The sequence below is a fragment of the Ambystoma mexicanum genome, chromosome 5p (assembly GCF_040938575.1).
Source record: "Ambystoma mexicanum isolate Mex_15411 chromosome 5p, UKY_AmexF1_1, whole genome shotgun sequence".
NCBI lineage: Eukaryota > Metazoa > Chordata > Amphibia > Caudata > Ambystomatidae > Ambystoma > Ambystoma mexicanum.
In genome coordinates, this window is record NC_090930.1 from 666,791,426 (window position 1) to 666,815,230 (window position 23,805).

Genomic DNA, 23,805 nt, shown 5'->3' on the forward strand with positions numbered 1-23,805 from the left:
AGATTCAGAAGGAATTTGATTTTAACTAGGAATGTGTTGATTTGTTACAGCTTGTTATCCAAATACTTAACCCTCTGTCTCTTCTGTAATTTAACAAACTTTGCTGAAACACTAGAGCATTTGTTAATGTTTTGCCTGAACTCCAAAGCAAACAAGAATTACATTTTGGGCGCTTTGCATTCCTGTTTGCTTTGGTGTCCCATGACACTTTTTAGCAATTTTGCCTGGCAGGTCGAACAGCTTCTTTGGTTTTAACGGTCACAGGCTTTTTATTATCATTGGAATTGGCGTGAGACTTAGATTGTCTTTTTAACATTTGTTTTCTCTATTTGTAACTCGTTTGTAACAGTTTTTACTGCTTTTTACTACTTTTTGTAATTATGTAAATTTAATGTTTTGTGGATTTGTGAAAGGGTAATACATAACCATATGACAAATAAAAAAAAGATTCCAAATATCTTGATGAACATTTAGATGTTCAAAAATATTACTATTATAAAAAAGGTCTTAGATTTCAGAAATGCAGGTAACATCCCTCCAAAGCCACTAAGCCCTCTTATAGATGCAGTCAAATTGAGACTCTGAGATCCAAAGGAGAAACAAAGCACTAGAGAAATGGGCACTGCTGAGCCTGTATGCAATTAGGAATCCCTCAAAAGATATGTTGTTTTGACGGTTAGCACCAAAGCCATGACAGCAAGAAAAAGAGAATGTAAAGCAAGGTCGCCTGGTCCAGTGGACCAAGCGGGACTTCCACAGACAGTTGCCAACACCACCTAAAGAGAACAAAGAGAAAGAACCCCAGCAAAACAAAGACATGGAGAAGACAGCACTGCTGCGGCCACCGAGCAGCTGCCAGAGAATAGAGTGGAGCACAACAGCAGGGGCTGGACTCCCGCCTGCTTGTAATATGATTGCCAGGCCTTTTCAGACCTCAGAAGCTGCAAACCCACTCCAACTAGAGAAACCTCCTTCCTGAAGCCACCATGTCTATCACCCTTCCACCAATGAACATGTGATACCAGCTGGGATTATGGTTCAGATAATCATTGGCCCAGGAAGATCTAAACCACAAGTTTAACACAAATACATAGAGGGACGCAAGGTTCCAGAAGCTAGTGGATCAATTAGATGCTCAGAGAGAGATCAAACAGCCAGGACTGATGCATAGAAGCATAGGCCCAGATCACTTGTGCAAATTAGTTAAAAGTCTTGGGAGGTTCAACAAGCTTGAAGAAGAGGCCAGGGGAAGTGGAAGGCCTGATGCTTGCAAAGAGGCTGCAACCACTTATAGAGTGAGAGGGGCACAATAACCATGGAATAATGATAGTAAGGAGACACTATATCAGTTGAAAAGTGAAGTGGATCTAAATCACTTCTGCATTCGCTGATCCTCATGTCCATGCCTCCCACCTGTTTCCCCATCAATCTTTCATGGTAGGTTGGCCTTGTACGGACAGACTCATTCATCACTCCACCTCTCTCACTGTGGCGCAGCCGCCCACCTCATACAATGGGTTCTGTGCTGCCAGCATTCTGCACATCAAGTTGGGTGAAGGACAAGGATTTATCATGCAAATTCCACCTCAGTCCTACCCGTAAAGTTCTACTTGGACAAGGCCTAATGTTCCTTTGCCATTATGTCAAATATTAACATTCACACAGCCTCCATACTCAAAGACGCAACATTCTCCAAGCTATCGGTGGACTGGGGGTGATGAGCACAAGGTTCTTTCCCCTGGAGTCCCTTGCTACACAAGGACCTGAACCACCTCCTCTTCTGCACTTCCCTCTGCCCTCGTTTGGTTGTCAATCTGCACTAACGTCTAACTCTCACACTCCCCTCTGCCTCCCCTCTCTGATTCCTTTCTCTTCCTTTTTCCATTGCTTTTCTGCCTACCCACCTTCACGGACTGACGTTATAGATTGCTTGGAGGATTGAACTACAAGAAACCATTACATTAAACAATTCCAGTTACATCCAGTTAAATTCCAGTATAGGTGGGTATTTCAAGGAGAGTTTCAGTGGGGCTCAATTGGAGATGCAAAGCAAATGAAGGCAACACCTATGCAATCACATGTTGGTGAATACCATTCCCAACACGTATTTGAGAGTCTAATGTACAACTACATGATCTTTAGGCAGAAGCGATTTAGAAAGTGTGGAAAGAGTACTCAAATACTCCAAAGAAATAGGGCATTGCGTTGCTTTCCTAGCCTATGGCAGGGTTCGAATATTTACAGCACTGCATAGGCTTAGTATTCCCCGCACAGAAGGGCAAACCCTACAGTGTGGATTTCCACAAGGGGCTGCCTCAGCATGCAGAGAATTCTGATCAGACTGGGCTGAGGCGGGAAACGTTCTTTCCAAAGGGTCCTCACGCCTCTGCACCATTTAGAAGGAGGCAGTGATTGGAAGTCATTATTGCATTTGTATGAGCTCTTTTTTAATCATGTGTTCACAGTAAAGTAATATAGTTTATGCTGTAGCCAGGCTCGGACTGCCAATCGGGCAATAGGGCAGTGCCTGTCCCAAAAACATAAAATACTAGTGTGGGTAATTTCTTCTAGTCAAAGTGAACCACTTTTTTGGGCCATGTGGACCAGTTTGATAAGTTAATTCACTATGTGGCAAGTAGTTTTGCCCAGTGTTATTGAATAAATATTCTTTACAATGCACAATTTGCATCACATTTCATCAAAAACCTCCCCCATGGGTACTACTCAAACAGTCTGCCACAAAAGGAATGAATTGCCATTTGCAACTGTGGGCCTCTATTTCATGTGTGCCCGAGACAATGGCCCTCATTCCGAGTAGGGCGGTAAGTATAGGCGATTACCGGCATGGCGTAAAGAGCGTGTCTGTACTGGCACAAGACCGTAAAAATCGGCCTATTCCGACTCCGCGTGCACGCGCTTTGCGCCATGCCGGTAACGCACCTCACCGCCATGCCGTAAAAGGGCCCCAAACGCCCTTATCGGCAACAAGCGCACTGCACATAACACTACCGACATAGAGAATTTAGCGGTAACCGTAAATAGCGGTCACTGCTATTTACGGTCACCGTTAAAAAACGGAACCGGAAAAAACGTCATCGCACAGGAACGGGAAGAAGCACGGCGGCCATCTTTTAAATCACAATCCATTGCCATCCTCTCCATACAGGACCCCAAGCCATACAGTGATCAGAGAAATAGGCTTTGGAGACCAGCATCATGCCCAAAGCATTAAAAAAGGGTGCTGCACGCATAAGAAAGGAGCGCTTTACACAGGATGAGCTCCTGGTACTGGTCGACACTCTGCACGAACATGCAGACACTGTATTCAGCAGTGATATGCGGAGGCCCACCGTCGTCAGGAAGAAAGAGATCTGGGCCTTGGTGGCACAGAGGGTGTGTGCCATGGGAAACACCCCCCGCACCACCAAGGACTGCAGGAAACGTTGGGATGACCTCCGTCTCAGGGTGCGGGCCATCCTCTCGGCAAACAGAAATCAGGCTCTGGAGACAGGAGGAGGGCCAGGTTCCCTCATAAAAATGATTCCGTGGGAGGAAACGTGTGTGGCCATGATGGGCACAGAAGCCATAGAAGGTGTTGGAGAAATGGATTGCGGTGCAGCATCATCCGCTGATGGAGGTGAGTGTCATGAGTAAAGACAGGACATGCATTCCTAACGTAAGTCACTGCCAAGGGCTGGGAAAGGTGTCACGTCATGGTTGGGCTACCCTCCCCCCAATGAAATCATGCTGTAACAAGTGGGACCCAGGCCGATGTCAGGTGCAAGTCTGTAACCCATATGGGCCATACCACACAAAGAGGCCGAATCTGTGAGGCACAAGGGGCAGTGATTGTAAACATTGTGAATGTGAGTCATCACAGTACTCCGCCAACATGAGTGATCCACACATCTGCATGCATTGACCATCCAAGCCCAGATCCCTGTACCACTCACCACCTAAATGTCAACAAACCACTGCAATCCCATTGTGATACCATAGGCATGTAGAAATGCTGAACCCCAAATTATTGCCCATGCCGTCCCTCTCCCCCCACCCCCACAGGCAGCGAGCATGACAGCGAGGACCAGGAAAGCACCGGGCCAGTACCTCCAGGGGCAGAGTCAGGGGCCGCCGCATACCTGCAAGCAGGAAGACAACACAGGCAACACCACCTGCTCCAGCAACCCCCATGGAGGGGGAGGAGTCCAGTGTGGCTGGTGAGAATGCAGCCATGTGCCTCCTCGATGTGCCAGACAGCCCCCATCAATATCGGGAGCCAACGTGGAGGACACCATTGACATTGGCCATACCCCTGACACACCATCATACAGCCAGGTGGCACACAGCGACTCCGGGGAGAGTGAAACCCCAGGGCTCACAGGGCAAGGAGTACAACCTGCCTGTCCTGTATCTACTTCCCCTGCAGAATCTCTGCGAAGGCCTGCAGGCCCAATACCAAGCCTGCCAAGCACATCGGCCACATCGCCCATGGATGTAGTGCGCTCCCAGCATCTCACAGGCCTCATTGAGGAGTTCATCAGGGACAATCGCGAATCAAGGGTGGAGTGGCGCAATGACCTTCAGGCTCTGGCAGAGGTGATCACAGCGAACATAAACCGGCTCTGCGACGTCCTTGGCCGGATCGCAGATGCCCTGGAAGCAGCACACGCCACACCACAGCCCCAGCGGGAGGAGCCACCGTCACAAAGCTCCTCCACCCAGACCAGCCCGGTCCGTCGTTCACTGCGTACATTGCGCCACCACGACATGGATCCCCCTGGCTCTGGGAGTGCACATTGACCATCCCGGCACACACATGTGGCCTATGTTGCCCCAATTGAACTATTGTGGGGTTGTTGTGGGGGGAGGTGGAGGGGGGTGAGGGTGTGTGTGGGAGTTGGGGGGGAGGCGGAGGGGGGTGAGGGTGTGTGTGGGAGTTGGGGGAAGGGGGAGGGGGGTGAGGGTGTGTGTGGGAGTTGGGGGGAGGTGGAGGGGGGTGAGGGTGTGTGTGGGAGTTTGGGGGGAGGGAGAGGGGGGAGGGTGTGTGTGGGAGTTGGGGGGAGGGGGGTGGTGGTATAGGTTTTGTTGTACACGTTAGAACATTATCATTCAATACACCGGTTGATCATCCAAAAAAAAAGAGTGGACATTGATCATTGTGCATGTGTCTTTTAATGTTCCACAGTGCATGATGTACATGTATCCCCACACCCAGTGCCTGATGTCCTGTCATCCTCACACCCTCAGCTGACTAGTGAGTCAGAAATATTGTCCGATCAATGATTGCCGCACGGCACGTCCCTCCTGTGCATCGGCACCGTGATGCTGTCCTGCCATTCCTTCATCCTCCCCCTCATCATCATCTGGTGGTAGCAGTTCCACGTCAGGGGGCAGTGGCACGTTCCGACGGACGCACATGTTGTGCAGCATTACACATGACATGGTGATCTTGGACACCTTCTCGTGGCTATAGATGACTGCCCCACCCGACCGGCTGAGGCAGCGAAATCGTGCCTTCAACAGGCCGAAGGTCTGCTCTATCACCACCCGTGTACGGGTATGGGATCTATTGTAGTCCTCCTCATGCCTGTTCTGTGGGTTGCGGACTGGGGTCATGAGCCACGGCTTCAAAGGGTAGCCAGCATCACCTGTAAATTCATGGTGGAGAACTGTACTAGTCTTACATGGCAGCAGGTGATTACTGGCCAAACACACATGTCCCAGGATGCATTCACCCCATTACTGGCCCGGCTATGTGTCCTGTGCAATGGAATGATGGAGGGGGTAGCTTCTTCTTGATGGGTTATGGTGTGCACTCACTTCTTGTTGCATGTGCATCGTATATGCATGCAACAGTGTTGGACTGCATTCATTGATGTGTTGTGCAAGTTTTGGTGACAGGGTGGGGGTTGCCTGTAGTTAGTAGCATACTCATCATTCTGCACTGATCTTTGCCATGGTGACTTGCAGCAATCCTATGGGTGTGCAGGACCAGTCACACGCTGTGGGATCCCTGTTGGACTCACTTCTATGCACTCCCAGGGATGACTGTCCTGTGTGGTGAGATGCAGGAGTCTGCGACATGGTGCTGTTGCACTGCATGGTGCAGGATGCCCTTACGGTGTGTAAAGGCCGCCGATGAGTGTGGCATGTGTTGTGGTATTTGGGCAGGTTTCCTGTTAGTCATGTTGTGTTAGGTGTCGGCTCTAAATCATCACTGTGTGGTTAGGTAGTCATGTGCCGTGTCACTTGCCTTGGGGAACAGTGTTCTGTGAGGTGCACATCGTGCACTGGCGTGAACATTCCCACCCAGGTGAAGTAGGCATCTCCCCCACCCCCTTTCCCAGCCAGGTGAAGTAGGCATCCCCCCCTTTTCCAGCCAGGTGAAGTAGGCATCCCCCCCTTTCCCAGCCAGGTGAATTAGGCATCTCCCCCCCCCTTTCCCAGCCAGGTGAAGTAGGCAGCCAACATACTCACAGCCCCAATGCACTGCCATGGACCATTCAGGTTACTCACCAAGCAGCCAGGCACGTCGTCCGGCATGTCGCTCCATGTAGCGTGGTAGTGTGGAGTTCCTCAGGACCAAGGAGTCATGAGTTGATCCGGTGTATCGGGCATTGCAATGTGTGATGGCTTTACTGGCATTACACACCATCTGGACATTGATGGAGTGGTATTGCTTGCGGTTGCGATACGGCACCTCCATGGCATGCGGGACCACCAATTCAACATGGGTGCAGTCGAGGGCACCTATGCAATTTGGCATGCCTGCCAGTGCATGTAAGGCAACTTTTGTATCATATATCTCCTGGGGAGTCCGGGGTAGGGATATGTAGTCCCTTGTGTGGTTGAGGAGGGCATCCAGCACTTGGTTGAGTATCCGGGAAAATATGGGCTGTGAAATGCCATGCATGTGTCCGACTGTATGCTGGTAGATGCCTGTGGCAAGGAAGTGGAGCACAGACACTACCTTCAGTAGAGGGGGGATGGCAGTGCTGATTTCTATGAGGCCCACTATATCGTCATGTATCAGGTCCACTATGGTGGTAATGGTGTCCCAGTCAAGCCGGTACATGGTGTGGATCTGCTCTGGTGTGAGGTTGAAGGGGGTGGCTCTGATGCGGGGGATTGGGGGCTGGCGGCGTGGTAATGGTGGCTGCACCGGTAGGGCATGCTGGGCCTGTCTCACCCTCCTTCTCCTCCTGTGTATCCTCTGTGGTGGGGGCTGTGGTTGTTGTTGTTGCTGTTGTTGTAGTTGCTGCCTTGCAAGCAGGGCCTCCAGCTCCAGGAATGCTGCTACAATTGGTATCATCTTGGTGTGGGAGGGGGTGTGGTGTGTGGGTGTGCTCTTTTTGTGCTGTGCCAGACTCCATTGCCTCCACCTGTGCTTATTGAGTGCACCTGTGCCTCTTGGAAACACTGCTCATGGTTCTTAACACCTTCTCGGCGATGTCGTTATTTACTCCATGCCGGTAAGGTACTTTGCGGCCTTGTGGAGGCCGCTTTTTGCATGTCCGCATTACTTGGGATCAGCTCCGGTTTACGCCATGCCGCTAATTTCGGCATGGAGTGTCGGGCGCGCGCCACTAGACTGCTATTTACGACCTCTTACTTTACGGCGCCGTAAATAACGGTCTGGTAGGGCAGAATAGTCCGTAACGGGAAACGATGGCGGTAATCCTTTTCCGGCATCATTTTCCCCTTAACTCCTAACTCGGAATGACCCCCAATGTTATGCACCAGTCCGACCCTTGCTGTGGCCTTTTGCTTTTTAGTGGGTAAAATCAACACCCCTGCCTTGGTTTGTTGCTAGGCTGTTAGTGGACAAAGGGTGGGCACTTCATATTCTTCTATTTCAAGGCTGAGTATATGGAATGTATATGTATTTCGTTCATCTATATTCATGATTCATATGTATGTTGGCCTTAACACATTTCCTAAAATTAAATTATATTCATAATTCATGGAACAACAATACTGCTTGTGCCTTTTCAATGAGAGGCCAGTTTCCCTTAGAGACACTATGAGGGTAATTCATAGAATTTCACAGAAAAGTGTCGCAAGCGGCTGGCGCAGAGTGTCCGCGTGCGATTGACTGCGCCAGGCATGTGCGCTAAAACCGATTTCCGCGCACAGCGTATTCATGGATTTCAGGCTTCCAAACCAGCCGTGGCACAGAGAATCGCAGCGACCCTGCAGCAGCGCCAGTAACGCCCCCAAGAACGCCCTCGCGCAAGGAAAAGCCATCAAAATCGCAAAATCATCGCAAAGGGCTGCGCTAACCCTGGACCAGTTCACCGGGCTGGCAAACAGCAAACGCCAAGCGGGGAACGTGTATTGCAGGGGTGCGTGGGAAGTTCCACACGCGACTGGCCCCGTGCAAGCAGGGTACGTGAATTTCAGGGGTGCGCGGGAAGTTGCACACGCGATTTCAGCAGGGTACGTGTATTTCAGGGGTGCGCGGCAAGTTCCACATGCGATTTCTGCAGGGTACGTGCATTTCAGGGGTGCGAGGGAAGTTCCACACGCGAATGGGCCAGTGCGAGCAGGGTACGTGTATTACATGGGTGCGCGGGAAGTTCCACACGCAATTTCAGCAGGGTACGTGTATTTCAGGGGTGCGCGGCAAGTTCCACACGCGATTTCTGCAGGGTACGTGCATTTCAGGGGTGCGCGGGAAGTTCCACACGCGAATGGGCCAGTGCGAGCAGGGTACGTGTATTACATGGGTGCGCGGGAAGTTCCACACGCGATTTCAGCAGGGTACGTGTATTTCAGGGGTGCGCGGGAAGTTACACACGCGAATGGGCCAGTGCGAGCAGGGTACGTGTATTCCATGGGTGCGCGGGAAGTTCCACACACAATTTCATCAGGGTACGTGTATTCCATGGGTGCGCGGGAAGTTCCACACGCGATTTCATCAGGGTACGTGTATTTCAGGGGTTCTGGGGAGTACTAAACGTGAATTGGCCGTGTGGGTCCTCCCAGGTGTACGCTCCACAACCTCCACGGCCCCTGCAGGCAGCCCACACCACGGGGGACTACCCTGCACCCCTGCTCATGTCCCGCAGGCAGCCCATCCACCATGGGCATGCCCCCCAGCCAACCCACATGTCACCTTGCACTACTGATCAACAATGCATGTCTACCACCACCCCCACCCCCCAGCACTGTGGGGCACCTGCCAGCAGGCCCCCACCCATGTCTCCCACCACCCCCACCCCCCAGCCACCAGGGGCAGCCTCCACCAGGCCCCCACTCATGTCTCCCACCACCCCCACCCCCCAGCATCCAGGGGCACCCTCCACCAGGCACCCACTCATGTCTCCCACCACCCCCACCCCCCAGCCACCAGGGGCAGCCTCCACCAGGCCCCCACCCATGTCTCCCACCACCCCCACCCCCCAGCAGTGCAGGGGCAGCCTCCACCAGGCCCCCACTCATGTCTCCCACCACCCCCACCCCCCTGCCACCATGGGCAGACTCCACCAGGCCCCCACTCATGTCTCCCACCACCCCCACCCCCCAGCAGTGCAGGGTCACCCTCCACCAGGCCCCCACTCATGTCTCCCACCACCCCCACCCCCCAGCAGTGCAGGGGCAGCCTCCACCAGGCCCCCACTCATGTCTACCACCACCCCCACCCCCCAGCAGTGCAGGGGCAGCCTCCACCAGGCCCCCACTCATGTCTCCCACCACCCCCACCCCCCAGCAGTGCAGGGGCAGCCTCCACCAGGCCCCCACCCATGTCTCCCACCACCCCCGCCCCCCAGCAGTGCAGGGGCAGCCTCCACCAGGCCCCCACTCATGTCTCCCACCACCCCCACCCCCTGCCACCATGGGCAGACTCCACCAGGCCCCCATTCATGTCTCCCACCACCCCCACCCCCCAGCAGTGCAGGGTCACCCTCCACCAGGCCCCCACTCATATCGCCCACCACCCCCACCCCCCAGCAGGGCAGGGGCAGCCTCCACCAGGCCCCCACTCATGTCTCCCACCACCCCCACCCCCCAGCAGTGCAGGGGCAGCCTCCACCAGGCACCCACTCATGTCTCCCACCACCCCCACCCCCCAGCATCCAGGGTCACCCTCCACCAGGCACCTACTCATGTCTCCCACCACCCCCACCCCCCAGGCACCAGGGGCAGCCTCCACCAGGCCCCCACCCATGTCTCCCACCACCCCCACCCCCCAGCAGTGCAGGGGCAGCCTCCACCAAGCCCCCACTCATGTCTCCCACCACCCCCAACCCCCTGCCACCATGGGCAGACTCCACCAGGCCCCCACTCATGTCTCCCACCGCCCCCACCCCCCAGCCACCAGGGGCAGCCTCCAGCAGGCCCCCACTCATGTCCCCCTGCACCCCCACCCCCCAGCATCCAGGGTCACCCTCCACCAGGCACCCACTCATGTCTCCCACCACCCCCACCCCCCGGCAGTGCAGGGGCAGCCTCCACCAGGCCCCCACTCATGTCTCCCACCACCCCCACCCCCCTGCCACCATGGGCAGACTCCACCAGGCCTACACTCATGTCTCCCACCACCCCCACCCCCCAGCCACCAGGGGCAGCCTCCAGCAGGCCCCCACTCATGTCCCCCTGCACCCCCACCCCCCAGCATCCAGGGTCACCCTCCACCAGGCACCCACTCATGTCTCCCACCACCCCCACCCCCCGGCAGTGCAGGGGCAGCCTCCACCAGGCCCCCACTCATGTCTCCCACCACCCCCACCCCCCTGCCACCATGGGCAGACTCCACCAGGCCCCCACTCATGTCTCCCACCACCCCCACCCCCCAGCCACCAGGGGCAGCCTCCAGCAGGCCCCCACTCATGTCCCCCTGCACCCCCACCCCCCTGCCACCATGGGCATCCTCCACCAGGCCCCCACTCATGTCTCCCACCACCCCCATCCCCCAGCCACCAGGGGCAGCCCCCACCAGGTCCCCACCCATGTCTCCCACCACCCCCACCCCCCAGCAGTGCAGGGGCAGCCTTCACCAGGCCCCCACTCATGTCTCCCACCACCCCCACCCCCTAGCATCCAGGGCCACCCTCCACCAGGCCCCCACTCATGTCTCCCACCACCCCCACCCCCCAGCAGTGCAGGGGCAGCCTCCACCAGGCCCCCACTCATGTCTACCACCACCCCCACCCCCCAGCAGTGCAGGGGCAGCCTCCACCAGGCCCCCACTCATGTCTCCCACCACCCCCACCCCCCAGCAGTGCAGGGGCAGCCTCCACCAGGCCCCCACCCATGTCTCCCACCACCCCCACCCCCCAGCAGTGCAGGGGCAGCCTCCACCAGGCCCCCACTCATGTCTCCCACCTCCCCCACCCCCCTGCCACCATGGGCAGACTCCACCAGGCCCCCACTCATGTCTCCCACCACCCCCACCCCCCAGCAGTGCAGGGTCACCCTCCACCAGGCCCCCACTCATGTCTCCCACCACCCTCACCCCCCAGCAGTGCAGGGGCAGCCTCCACCAGGCCCCCACTCATGTCTACCACCACCCCCACCCCCCAGCAGTGCAGGGGCAGCCTCCACCAGGCCCCCACTCATGTCTCCCACCACCCCCACCCCCCCAGCAGTGCAGGGGCAGCCTCCACCAGGCCCCCACTCATGTCTCCCACCACCCCCACCCCCAGATACCAGGGGCACCCTCCACCAGGCCCCCACTCATGTCTCCCACCACCCCCACCCCCCAGCCACCAGGGGCACCCTCCACCAGGCCCCCACTCATGTTCCCCACCACCCCCACCCCCCAGCACTGTGGGGCACCTGCCAGCAGGCCCCCACCCATGTCCAACTCATGTTCCCCACCACCCCCACCCCCCAGCACTGTGGGGCACCTGCCAGCAGGCCCCCACCCATGTCCAACTCATGTTCCCCACCCCCCCCCCACCCCCCAGCACTGTGGGGCACCTGCCAGCAGGCCCCCGCCCATGTCCAACTCATGTTCCCCACCACCCCCACCCCCCAGCACTGTGGGGCTCCTGCCAGCAGGCCCCCACCCATGTCCAACACATGTTCCCCACCACCCCCACCCCCAGCACTGTGGGGCACCTGCCAGCAGGCCCCCAACCATGTCCCCCTGCCCCTAGGGCCTGACGATACACAATCATGGCAGTAATGGGCAGCATACCCAGCACAAACACCCAGCCAAGGATTGCATCCACCCACATAGCAAATACAATTACATGATACAACCCCAATGGCAAGTATGTAAATGAACACATGTCCGTCACACACACATACACAATGGGTGCAAGTGAATGTCAAAACCCATATCATGACATGCATGAAACCAATGAGAAAATACCACAAAAGAAAGTTATAAAAACATGTATTCTCGAAGAAAATGAAGTAAACTAATCAAACATACAACAATGGGGATAACAAAATAAATTGTCCTTGTCCGATAAGTAATGTAAAAATCAAAAAAACAAAGGAATCCAAAAACTAATGTTGTCCAAAGCAAAATCATGGTGAGAAAAAATAAGGAAAAACCATTGCCTCATGGTGAACACAAATGTAAATCAAAAAAATGTATCTTAAAAAATCCAACTATACACAAGAATATTCCAGGGTCCATGAGCCCAACACTATAAATGAAACCTACTACTACCTAATAAAAAAACTATATACAGAAAAGTGGCCATTGTCCGAGCGGTCCAAAAAAATCTCATAAAATAAAGGAAACCTAACACTAACTAACTAAAGAACTATATACAATGGCAGCGGGCAAGTCCTGCGGCTCACTCTGTGATGTTGCCGGCCAGGGCATCATCGAACTCCATGTCGATGTCCTGGAGGCGGGACTCTGTCCTGGCCCCAAGGTCTCGCAGGGATAACCCCATGTTCACCTCAAACTCCCTGCGAGCTTCCTCGAGGCACTCAGCCCGCCTCAACGCCCGACGCATGGAGAACTCCGCCCTGACCATGGTGAGCCGCTCCTCTTCCGCCCGCTGCCGCTCCGCACCTATCCGCTGGACCAACTGCTCCCACACGGAAGACACTACCATCCCAGGGTTCTCCTGCCCTCCGGCCGATGCCTGCCCCTCTGATCTTGATGGCCCCGAGCCATGATGCCTCCCACGTCGAGCCTGCTGCTGCCTCCGACGCCACTGCCTCTGCCAGCACGACGGCATCGAGGATGATGGAAACCACCGACGCCGTCGTGCACGTGCCCTGCCCGATGATGCCGTCACATCCTCCATCTGCTGGGGTCTAGTTGCTGTGTTGTCCACCCCTGCTGGACCTCTGACTCCCGACTGTGGCAGGGATGGGATCCCCACCGAGCTGGCTGCATTGGTCAGGGCAGGTCCACAGGGGGCCCTGGTGGCATCTGGGCCGGTAGACGGCAAGGAGAACGACTGGCGTATAGTCTCCACAGAGGAGGAGAGGGCTGCCAGATTGGCCGACACATGCAGGAAACCCCCGAACATGGCCGATCCCAATTGGGCCACGTCGGCACGGTGCTCTTCGTGATGACGTGCGTGCTCCTCCTGGGAAACACGCACGGCATCACGAATCACAGCCGTGCGCATCGCGACCCCAATCAGGACCTTCTCCACACGGCCAGGGGTCCCCTCGTCCGCAGGTGGAGGGGAGTCAGATGACATGGACATCCCCTCTACCTGCGGACGGGCCTGGGACGGGGCATCCCTGCTGGTGCAAGGTGGTGCACCCACAGGTTCAGGGACAGCGACATGCACAGGCCCCTCCACGGTGACCTGTGCTGCCTCCTGCCCCTGCCCCTGGACTGCACCACTTGCACCAGCAGGGATGCCCCCACCAGGCCCCATGTGCGCCTCAGTGGCGGCCTCCTCCTCCTCTGTGGAAACCACCAACCTGGATGGCTCCTCGCCATCTACCGCCGTAGCAGGCCCCTGTGGGGGCTCACCCACCCCTTCCGCTGCAGCCGTGGGGGCATCCCCGCCACCTTGCTCCACAGCGCCGTCTCCGCCCTCTCCTTCACTAGCCGCTGCGTAGAGGGAGACATAGAACACAAGCATCAGGGTACTGTACAATGGTCCCCTAGACAGGAAGCAATAGCAGATGAGTGCCACTGTCAAAGTACACTTCCATCATGTCACACCACAACACATGTGTCAGTCCAGGCAAAACACACACAGTGACAGTCATGGTGCGTGCCATGGACATTTCAATGCATGTCCAATGGACTCTCGAATCATACAATGTAATGGGACTCACATGCATCATGGGTCATGCCTATCACATGCACACACTTCACCTCAGTCACATCCATCTGGCCCCGTACACCCCAATCACAGTGCATACAAGGATGACTAGGCTGCATCAGTGAATCTGTACATTGTCACAGACATGTGTCATGCATCCATGGCACTCACAAGTCACAGACACGCAGGTCAGGCACACAGACATGGATACCACATATGTATCTGGCATCAGCACCCATCCCTCGCCCCCACCCATGTCCAGGAACAGAGACTGCCATGCTCTCATGTGTGCAATCTGCACAGGGCTCCCCATGTCGCATTCAAACACATGCAACAACCGTGCGGTTCACACATTACAGGTCGCACATGCATTCCCATGATGTCCCTGCACACATACATGCGTACGTGGCCTATGTCACACATTCAGGCAAGTATCAGACAACCAGCACACTGCAACATGCCCTGTCTCACACAGCAATGCTTGGCCACTTACCGCTCAACTCCAGACGGGTCTCCCTCTCAAGGACCTGGGCGTGGAGCGCTGGGTGTGCGTGTTCCAGGACCCTCAACTGGATGGAACTCATGCGGCCCCGGCCCCCCTCCACGAGGCGCCGGGCCTTCATGAGGGTCCTGGACCTCAAGTCTTCCCAGCGCTTCTTGACCTTCTGGATGGTGCGGGTTGCCACCCCCTCCGCATTGATGGCAACCACACAGTCGGCCCAGATCCTGTCCCGTCCTTCCTTGTTGGCGCGGGACGATCCGAAGAGGGCATCATACTGCCCCAGGACTTGCTCCACCAGGACACCAACTTCGGTGGCAGTGAAGCTGGTGCCCCTCTGCCCCTCTGGCTGGGGGTTGCCACTGGTGCCAGATGTTGATGTGCCCGACATGGCAACTGGACACCTGCAGATGGCTGATGTGCAGGCACCAAATGGCAGGGCACGGTGGCAGCAGGCAGGCAGGCAGGCAGCAGCAGATGGCACGTGGGAGGCTGCTCGGGGCACTGGGGGGCAGTAATTCGGCCTTCTGGGCAGGAGCGTGGTCTTCCGTGTGTTTTCGCGTGGCCAGCTTGATACGGAGTGATTTGGCACGTGAAAATCCTGCACGTCAGCGTGAAAATCGAGGAAAGGCCCTTAGCGCGTAAGCGCGTCAGCACGCGTACGCGATTTCATTGGACCAAAGGCCCTTACAGCGTAAGCGCGTCTGTGACGTTTTGCGCACGGGCGTTGCCCTGGCAGGGCTTGGTGATCCCGCGTGCCTTTATGTTCTGTACGTGCTTTTCGTGCGGTGCGTGTGTTTTCCATCCGTTGGGGTTCACACGCTATTACTTCACAGCGGGTGTTGGCTACGCGTTCTTCTACACGCAAGGCAGACGGTGAGTGGTACCCCGCTCCCCCAGGCCCGATCGCGTGAAAAACTTCACGCGAACCCCTGAAATACACGTAGCACGCTCCCCCAGGCCCGATCGCGTGAGAAACTTCACGCGAACCCCTGAAATACACGTAGCCTGCTCCCCCAGGCCCGATCGCGTGAAAAACTTCACGCGAACCCCTGTAATACACGTAGCCCGCTCCCCCAGGCCCGATCGCGTGAAAAACTTCACGCGAACCCCTGATATACACGTAGCACGCTCCCCCAGGCCCGATCGCGTGAGAAACTTCACGCGAACCCCTGAAATACACGTAGCCCGCTCCCCCAGGCCCGATCGCGGGAGAAACTTCACACGAACCCCTGTAATACACGTAGCCCGCTCCCCCAGGCCCGATCGCGTGAAAAACTTCACGCGAACCCCTGTAATACACGTAGCCCGCTCCCCCAGGCCCGATCGCGTGAAAAACTTCACGCGAACCCCTGTAATACACGTAGCACGCTCCCCCAGGCCCGATCGCGTGAAAAACTTCACGCGAACCCCTGTAAAACACGTCGCCCGCTCGCCCAGGCCCGATCGCGTGAAAAACTTCACGCGAACCCCTGTAATACACGTAGCACGCTCCCCCAGGCCCGATCGCGTGAGAAACTTCACGCGAACCCCTGAAATACACGTACCCTGCTGAAATCGCGTGTGAGACTTCCCGCGCACCCCGGTATACACGCACACGTATTTTTTGTCAGCGGGTGTCCGTGTTTGTGGGTACCCCTTTGCACGTCATTTGTCCTGGAGGGCCACAGTATAGGACATTCATCATGGCAGTATATAGGTGCTATTTGTTGGCGCACCTTTTGGCGCACATTTCTTACAGCCGCAGAGACGCTACCGCCTGCTTTCTTGTGGCGGTCGTGTTTGTGCCTGTGCGCTGGTTTGAGCGTGCACTTTTTTCCCCTATTCTATTCCATGAATACGTGTTGTAGGCGAGCGTGTGGGCGTTCCGCGCACTTGTGCCCTGTACTTTCCCCCGTGACGCCCACGTTTTGGCAAGTTGTTCCCCATTCCGAGTGTTACGCCCGTGTTCCGCCTACTTTTGTTGCGTGCGCCGCGCTATGTGCGAATTTCGCTGTGGCCTCTGCGATTTTCGCTGTGACCTGGCGCACGCTGTTAGATGGCCTGTGCGCCAACGTGCGCCGCGCACTTTTTTATCGCACATCCGCTGGTTTGCTCGCGCACGGACTTCCATGAATCGATGTGCGCTGCTTTTCGTGCGATTTTCGCACTGCGATTTTCGCTATTCCACTGCGATTCGCACGTTTTTGCCCACTTGCGCCGCGCTAATTATTCCATGAATCGGCCTGTAAGTTTGGTGTAGTCAAGGGGATTTTTGACTGGTAGCTATGATTAGCTCTTGATAATATTTACTTTCCAGATGGTGTTAAGCAGCCTACAGGCAGATTTGTGTTATGTTGATTTTATTTTGTGGCACAAATCTAACCCTGTGCGCTCTGGTTCTACTAGTTAATGTATATATCGAGCAGCCAATTTGTTGGGAGAAGGAGCGATGGTGTGTTGCATCAACGTGTAAATGCTGGGTTCGAAATTGAGGGGAGCTGGGAGCTATTTAGCTCATGCTTCTAGCATATTAGAGCCTGGTTAGCTTGAAACTCACAGCTACCAGGAGCTAATTTTGGTTGCTAGGGACAGTAGGTTACCTTCCATTTAAATGTGATATTAACTTTGAATATATGAGAATGTTAGTAAAGAAGAATTAGAACACATGTGATACACATTTAAGGCCAATGGTTCATGCAAAATGGTCAAAAAGTTCAAGGATTCTCTCTGGTAGCTACTGCTTCCCCTGAGGTCTCTCCTGCCTACAGGGTGATGCCGGACGTCCAGGAGCTAGTGTTAGCACATGCTCATCAAATCTCAAATTCAAACCTGAGACCATATAATTTCTGAAACACATCACTTGTCTCTCTCCTCGCTCCCTTACCTCCAGTCATCACTATGCAGTGTGTACATAGTGACGAGAGGTTCTAAACAGTTTCCCAGTTTGGATGGCAAACAACAGCTCATTTATTTTTCTTTTCTCCAAAAAACATGAATTGAGCATGGATTACAAATTATGTTTCCAATAAGGTAAAATCTCCAAAATGTAAATATTTGCTTAGCATATAATCTATTTAAAGCCACCTCCCACCATTGCATGGAGGGTTGTGTTTTGTAGCTTGTCCCGGTTAGGGACCAGGAAAGAGAAGTCAGGGATATAATATGCATAGGATGGTGTGGAATCTGCGGGGGAAGCCGAGGGACACAAATAAACATGTGAACTTTAGTGTGGGAAAATGTAAGGGATCCAAGTGAAATCTGTAGACAACAGCACTTACTACCTTGTTCTGTAATGCAGAAGTGGAGGTAACCTTTGATTTTATTTTATTTTATTGATATAGTGCCGGCGTAGCCCGAAAGCATACAGGCACTATCCAAACCAAAAATACAAACAGATTACAAAACACAAGTAAAAAATAAAATACCATAACGAGCAAGATGCTCTGGCGAAGGGCCCTTAGATCCAACCCAGAAGCAGTATAAAACAGAAAATGTTTTTGGTCCCACTTAAAAACACATATCATCAAGAATAATTCTGACATTAGAAACAAGAGGACAATTCTGCAAGGTCTTCCAGCAGCTCAAAAACACAGGGAGGTTACTCTGCCCACAGCCTACGACAACACAATCAACATAATTCTCTGTGGACCAGTCCTTAACTTGGATCATTTACAGGAATCTAAGGTCCTGCATTCTAATGCATCCATGCCCCGTTGTTGCTTGCAACCAGTGGAAGACCTTATTTCTTATGGAGGTCTGGATTCCCACTGCTCACATCTGTTTACATTAGTTAATGTCACATTTCTGTGATCCATAATACAACCTCTTAGGTTAGAATCCTGACTCTCGGGCAAACTCAACTTCTTGTTATGAATATCCTTCCCAACAGGGTGGCCATGGGATTACCAGTGAGATTAACAATACCTCTGGTCCTTTATGGCATTGATTTTTCAACACATAAAGAGTTAACTGACAACATTGGGACAACATCTATCACACAAATCTGCTGAGAGCTGCCTCCACTACCCACTCTAATGGGGACTTCAAGGTCGACCCTGTTAGTTTGACAAGCTATGCTCACCATAAGGGGGTAACTCTGGGTGATGTTTACATCAGTTTGGCACTGATTGTCCATCCTAACAGGAGGGAGTTGCGTCACAACTTTATCAAAGGATTCTACCCAGAGAGAAAAAACCCATACTATTTTGACATTGGTTGAGATCGTCAATAATCCTCTCCTTGATATGTTGCCGACTCTCCATGTGTCTTTCACTATTGACAAGCTTAATATCCATCTGGGGCGTCTGTGAAAGAACTTCCACAATTAAATTATCCATACTCTTGGTTGGCGATTGTAAGACTTGGAAACCACTATGGATAATGGGATGCAGTTTTTTGGGTGCCTTTCTATTAATGTTTCACTAGCCAGGTTCACACCGTCCTTCTGACAGATGAATTCTCCCTTGTCCAATTCAACGCTGGCCCTAGCCATACCCAATGGCGCTCCCTTATCGTCATCAGATTGTTCTCCTTTTTCTTTCTGAACACTCCGTCTTCTCCTGGACCTCCTCGCTAGAACCACAGACGACAGACTATTAGTCGGGTTCACACACCCAGGCCGGGTGCTAGTTTCCAGTAGGGCCAGTTCCCCAGATCTCAGGATAGACAATGACGTAAGGAGCCTTTTTGATTACCTTAAATCGACAGACTTACATTGGGAAGTGGACTCCATTAATTGCTCAAGCACCCCCTTGGGGGTGCCCGCTTTGGTCCTGGGCATAAAGGGCAGGAAAGAACACAGACAAGCAGGAGCAAAACAGGCACGCTATCCTAAGCAAATGGCCTGCTGTTTCTCCAAGTCACAAAATGCCCCATTATAATAATTCACACCCAAATGAGAAAACATTTCAGAACAGGAGCACAGCACAGGACCTCATAGAACGGCCCGCCTGACTCGGTAGCTCTGGCAGCTCACTTACAAAACATCTGCTCCAGCAGCTCACAGCTGGAGCAGAAGAAGCATGACAGCTCTGGCCGTTTCAATGGGAGGAGTGAAAACGTCCCTAGCTGCAATATGGCAGCTCCCATGGCTCGCACAGCTACCGCGGGCAGGAGGGCACACTGGCAATCGGGTACAGCAGCTCCGGGCTCAAAACTTAGACACCAAACAGCCCCGTCGCAGATGGCAGCAACAATAGAGAGAGGGACCCTCATATGCGCCTGTCAGCGCGTCAAGCTGCACCGGTCCTCCAGCCGCTTCCGATGGGGAAACAGCCCCCATGGGAAAGAGCCCCCATTATCATACCCCACAAGTAGCCATGGACTCATCTGACTTTTCAGTCTCTGGTGTCATTGCACAACATGCAGTGATTGCTGTAGCATCAAAGTAGGAGTTGTGCCAACTACATCAATAGATCAGTCAGAGTAGGACTGTTTATTGCCAGACAGATTTGAAATATTAAGTAATACAAATTATTTTGCAACCAGACATGAATGAATGTCTGGAATTAATGGGGCTGTACAGACAGGCAGGTTTCTTGGAGAATGTTCTGCATGGGTTACATTATAGAGCTAATGTCTGGGGGATCACCAGGCCAGTAAGGATCTGCTAGCCCAAGGAGATAGGCCAAAGCAAAGCAACGGCACCCGCCAAGGGCTTAGGAACATTATTGTTCTGGTAAAGCAACCCCTGTCCATTACTGCTTTTACCACATTGGGGTATTAATGTACATTTTTAAAGAAAAATGGCTTCACACTTACCATGTGTGTCGATTTCCCTTGGAAAATAACCTCTAAACTTGGATGGACACTTAAAAATGGTGAAGGGAGCTCCCAGAGTTCCAGTGAGAAAGAGGGTGGTGGTTCAGCAATGAATGTCAAATAAATGGCCAAGGAGAGGGGGGTTGTGTGGAAGGGTAACAGTATTCCAGGAGGGTGAGGAGGATTCCTGTGGGACAGGGCATACAGGTGAAAAGATAACAGTCCACAGGAGAGGTGCCAGTGGCCGAGATGGAACATGGCTTTGATTTCCAGAATCAGCTTCCATTCTTGGGTACCCGATTGGATGACGCCTCTCTTGTGGGGAGAGGCGGCTAATATTGATTCACTGGTAGCTCTGATACCCCAGGACATTTCAATGGCATTCTCAAATACGGGTAGACATTTGTCTTGACTGCTAGCCACTCTTCTAGCAATGTGGAGAATAGGTCTGGGCTAGATATGGGGGCCGAATCATGAGCCCATTAGCCTAGATCCACCGGTATCAGGTAACAATGTTCCCATACATAATGTCCCCATATATAATGTTGCCAGGAAAAGCCATTGATGACGTTCTATATGGTGATATAATGTATGGGGACAGGTTGTGGGGATGTCTCCTGCTCCCCTTGTAAAAAAAAAAAAAAGACAATTTGGGTGTTTCTGGGGTGTCCCCTGCATGTTCAATGTAATTATGCCTCCGGAAAAGCTTTCAGATTCACATAAATAGTCAAATGTAATTGTTGCTTGTTCCCTAAATTATGTGAATGTTAAAATATATATTTTTGTACTCCGCACATGGGTATTCGAATATTCATGGGACACCAAATTCAGTGTCCTGTGAAAAGTCTCCAAAGGAGGCATTAACTCTGTTCCCCTGCACCATCCTGCACCTTCCAGATGTTTACTCATGCCTCCGTTCCCTACTCCTCGATTTAGCATCCCAGCTTGTGGCAGCTGGCCATTCCCAAACAATTGTCGTGTTTTGCATTTCTGACACTTGTAGGCCTGCCATTTTTAATCAAGGGAAAGGAAAAGCTAAAATGTTGGTGGCAGAGCCCTCTAGCGTTGAACAACATGTTTAACATGCTGCGTGCCCCACTGACCTAGATGCCCTGCCAATCACGCATGGCATTTGGGCATGTTTCTGCAATGTATGACAACCTGCCCTCATGTGCAGGGCATCTTGGGAGCACCTTAAACTTTTTCTGCACCACTATCTTAACAAATGAGTTAAGAGCACTGAATGAGTTTAAATGGTTCATGGTTACAAACATTTTAATGTTAGAGTGAGTGTTCTGAAAAATCAAAGGACCACCAAGCACATTGGGCCTCATTCCGAGTATGGCGGTAAGGGATAGCGGCCACCGGTAATGAGACCGGTGGCGGTAATCCCTTACCGCCATACTCCGAGTTCCCTCTGTGCCCTCGCCCTTAACGCCTGCTTTGAGCAGGTGTTAAAGTCGAGGGCGCAAACGGGCCTCCAAGCCAATAACGGTGACCGTAATGAACGGTCACCGTTATTTGCATCTTCCCCATTCCCATTGAGCCCTATGGGGGCTCATTTGGGAATGGGGAAGAGCCTTGGTGAATGGGGAATTACCGCCCCGCCAACCTTGGAATGGGGCGGTGATTCCGCCATCCACCAAGGCGCTGCCGGTCCGGGTACGGCGTCAACCAAGGCGTTAATAGCGCCATTGGTTAGCGCCGTACTCGAAATGAGGCCCATTGTGTATTATGTACTTAGCATTCAAGCATAGAACCATATTATGAAAGACATATTTGTCAAATATAAAAATGCGTGGTCTTTATGTTCTGAAAATACTCTGATTGTATGCAAAGCGGCCGGAATCCCACATTTGTTCTATTTGTCCCCCTCCTCTTTCTTATAGATGTATTTTGAAAGAGTCCAATAAGCGTACACCAGACTGTCCACCTTGGAATGTTAACCTTATGTCAGAATAAACATATTGGGCCTCATTACGACCCAGGCGTTAAGGGTTAACGCCGTCGTTAACCCTTAACGCCTGATTCTGATTTTAACGGCTGCTTTTAGCAGCCGTTAAAATCCATGGCGCTAACCCGCCATGATGCTAATTACGCCACCGTAATTTATGGTGGCGTAATTAGCGCCTTCCCCACTCCCATTATGCCCTAAGGGGCAAAAATGGGAATGGGGAAGGGAAAATGGGAAATGGGGATTTACCACCCCACTCACCTTGGAATGGGGCGGTAAATCCGCCATCCACCATGGTGTAAACATAGTTTACACCTTGGTGGTAAAGTTGGCGTACTTAGCGCCTGGGTCGTAATGACCCCCATTATGGTTATTCTATGCTTTAAAAATGTGTGTTTTTCAGTAAGACAGGTGTAACATTTATATTACTGCAAAACTAAACAGTGGGAGTGATCATTGAAAAATGAACATTGCACAATTTAAAAAAGGCTACTTTACAAAATTGGTCATAAGAAATTATCTCCTTTTTTAAATAGCTACTTTTGCAAAATTTAAGATGGCTGTGTTATTTCTCTGCTTTGCAATGGACACCTGGCAACGGGACTCCGACCTGCAGAGAGAAATAGACATAGACTGAGACATGACGAGAGAGAGACAGAGGAGGAAAGAGAGAAAGGGATGCGTGGGGGAAGAGTGTGAGAGCAGATTCGCCACCAAAGGGTGGCCAAAGAGGGGCACGGCTACCCTTATAAGAACACTGGCCACCCCACTGGCTCTCCTTCTGGTTATGTGTTTGTTTTGGTGTGCCACCCCAAGATTTCCAGTAATCTCATCAGGCCACCCCTATGAAAAATGTGTGGGGGCGCCACTGTGTGAGGGAAGGAGAGATAGAGACATAGAGAGAGAGGGGGAGAGACAGAGGAGGAAAGAGAGTAAGGGATGCGTGGGGGGAAGGAAGAGTGTGAGGGAGAGAGAGAGAGAGAGAGAGAGAGAGAAAGAGATCGTTAGACTGGCATGTGATACACCTAGTTGTAATTGATGTCCTTCATTCTCACAGTGCATCTATTGCTCCAGGCCCAGGATACTTATAAGAAGCTCTGAGCCAAGGAAGTGTGTGTTAATCCAACAAATCCTGTAGGCTATACCATAAAAACCACCGCAAGGAGCGAATGAAAAACACGTGCGCAGAACTGCACTGTGGAGGCATGAGGGTGCAGTGTGTAAATGTGCACATTGGCAGAGGGCCCTGGTCAAAGTCTGGTCTTCAAGAGGGCATCTGCATGGAGAGGCAAGTACTTCAGCAACCCAGCTAAAGGTATATGTTACTTAATTTATGTTCGAAATATCTAATTGTAGGGATTGTATGTGGTACCGTGCCACGGGGATCAGTAAATGGCAGGCATGTG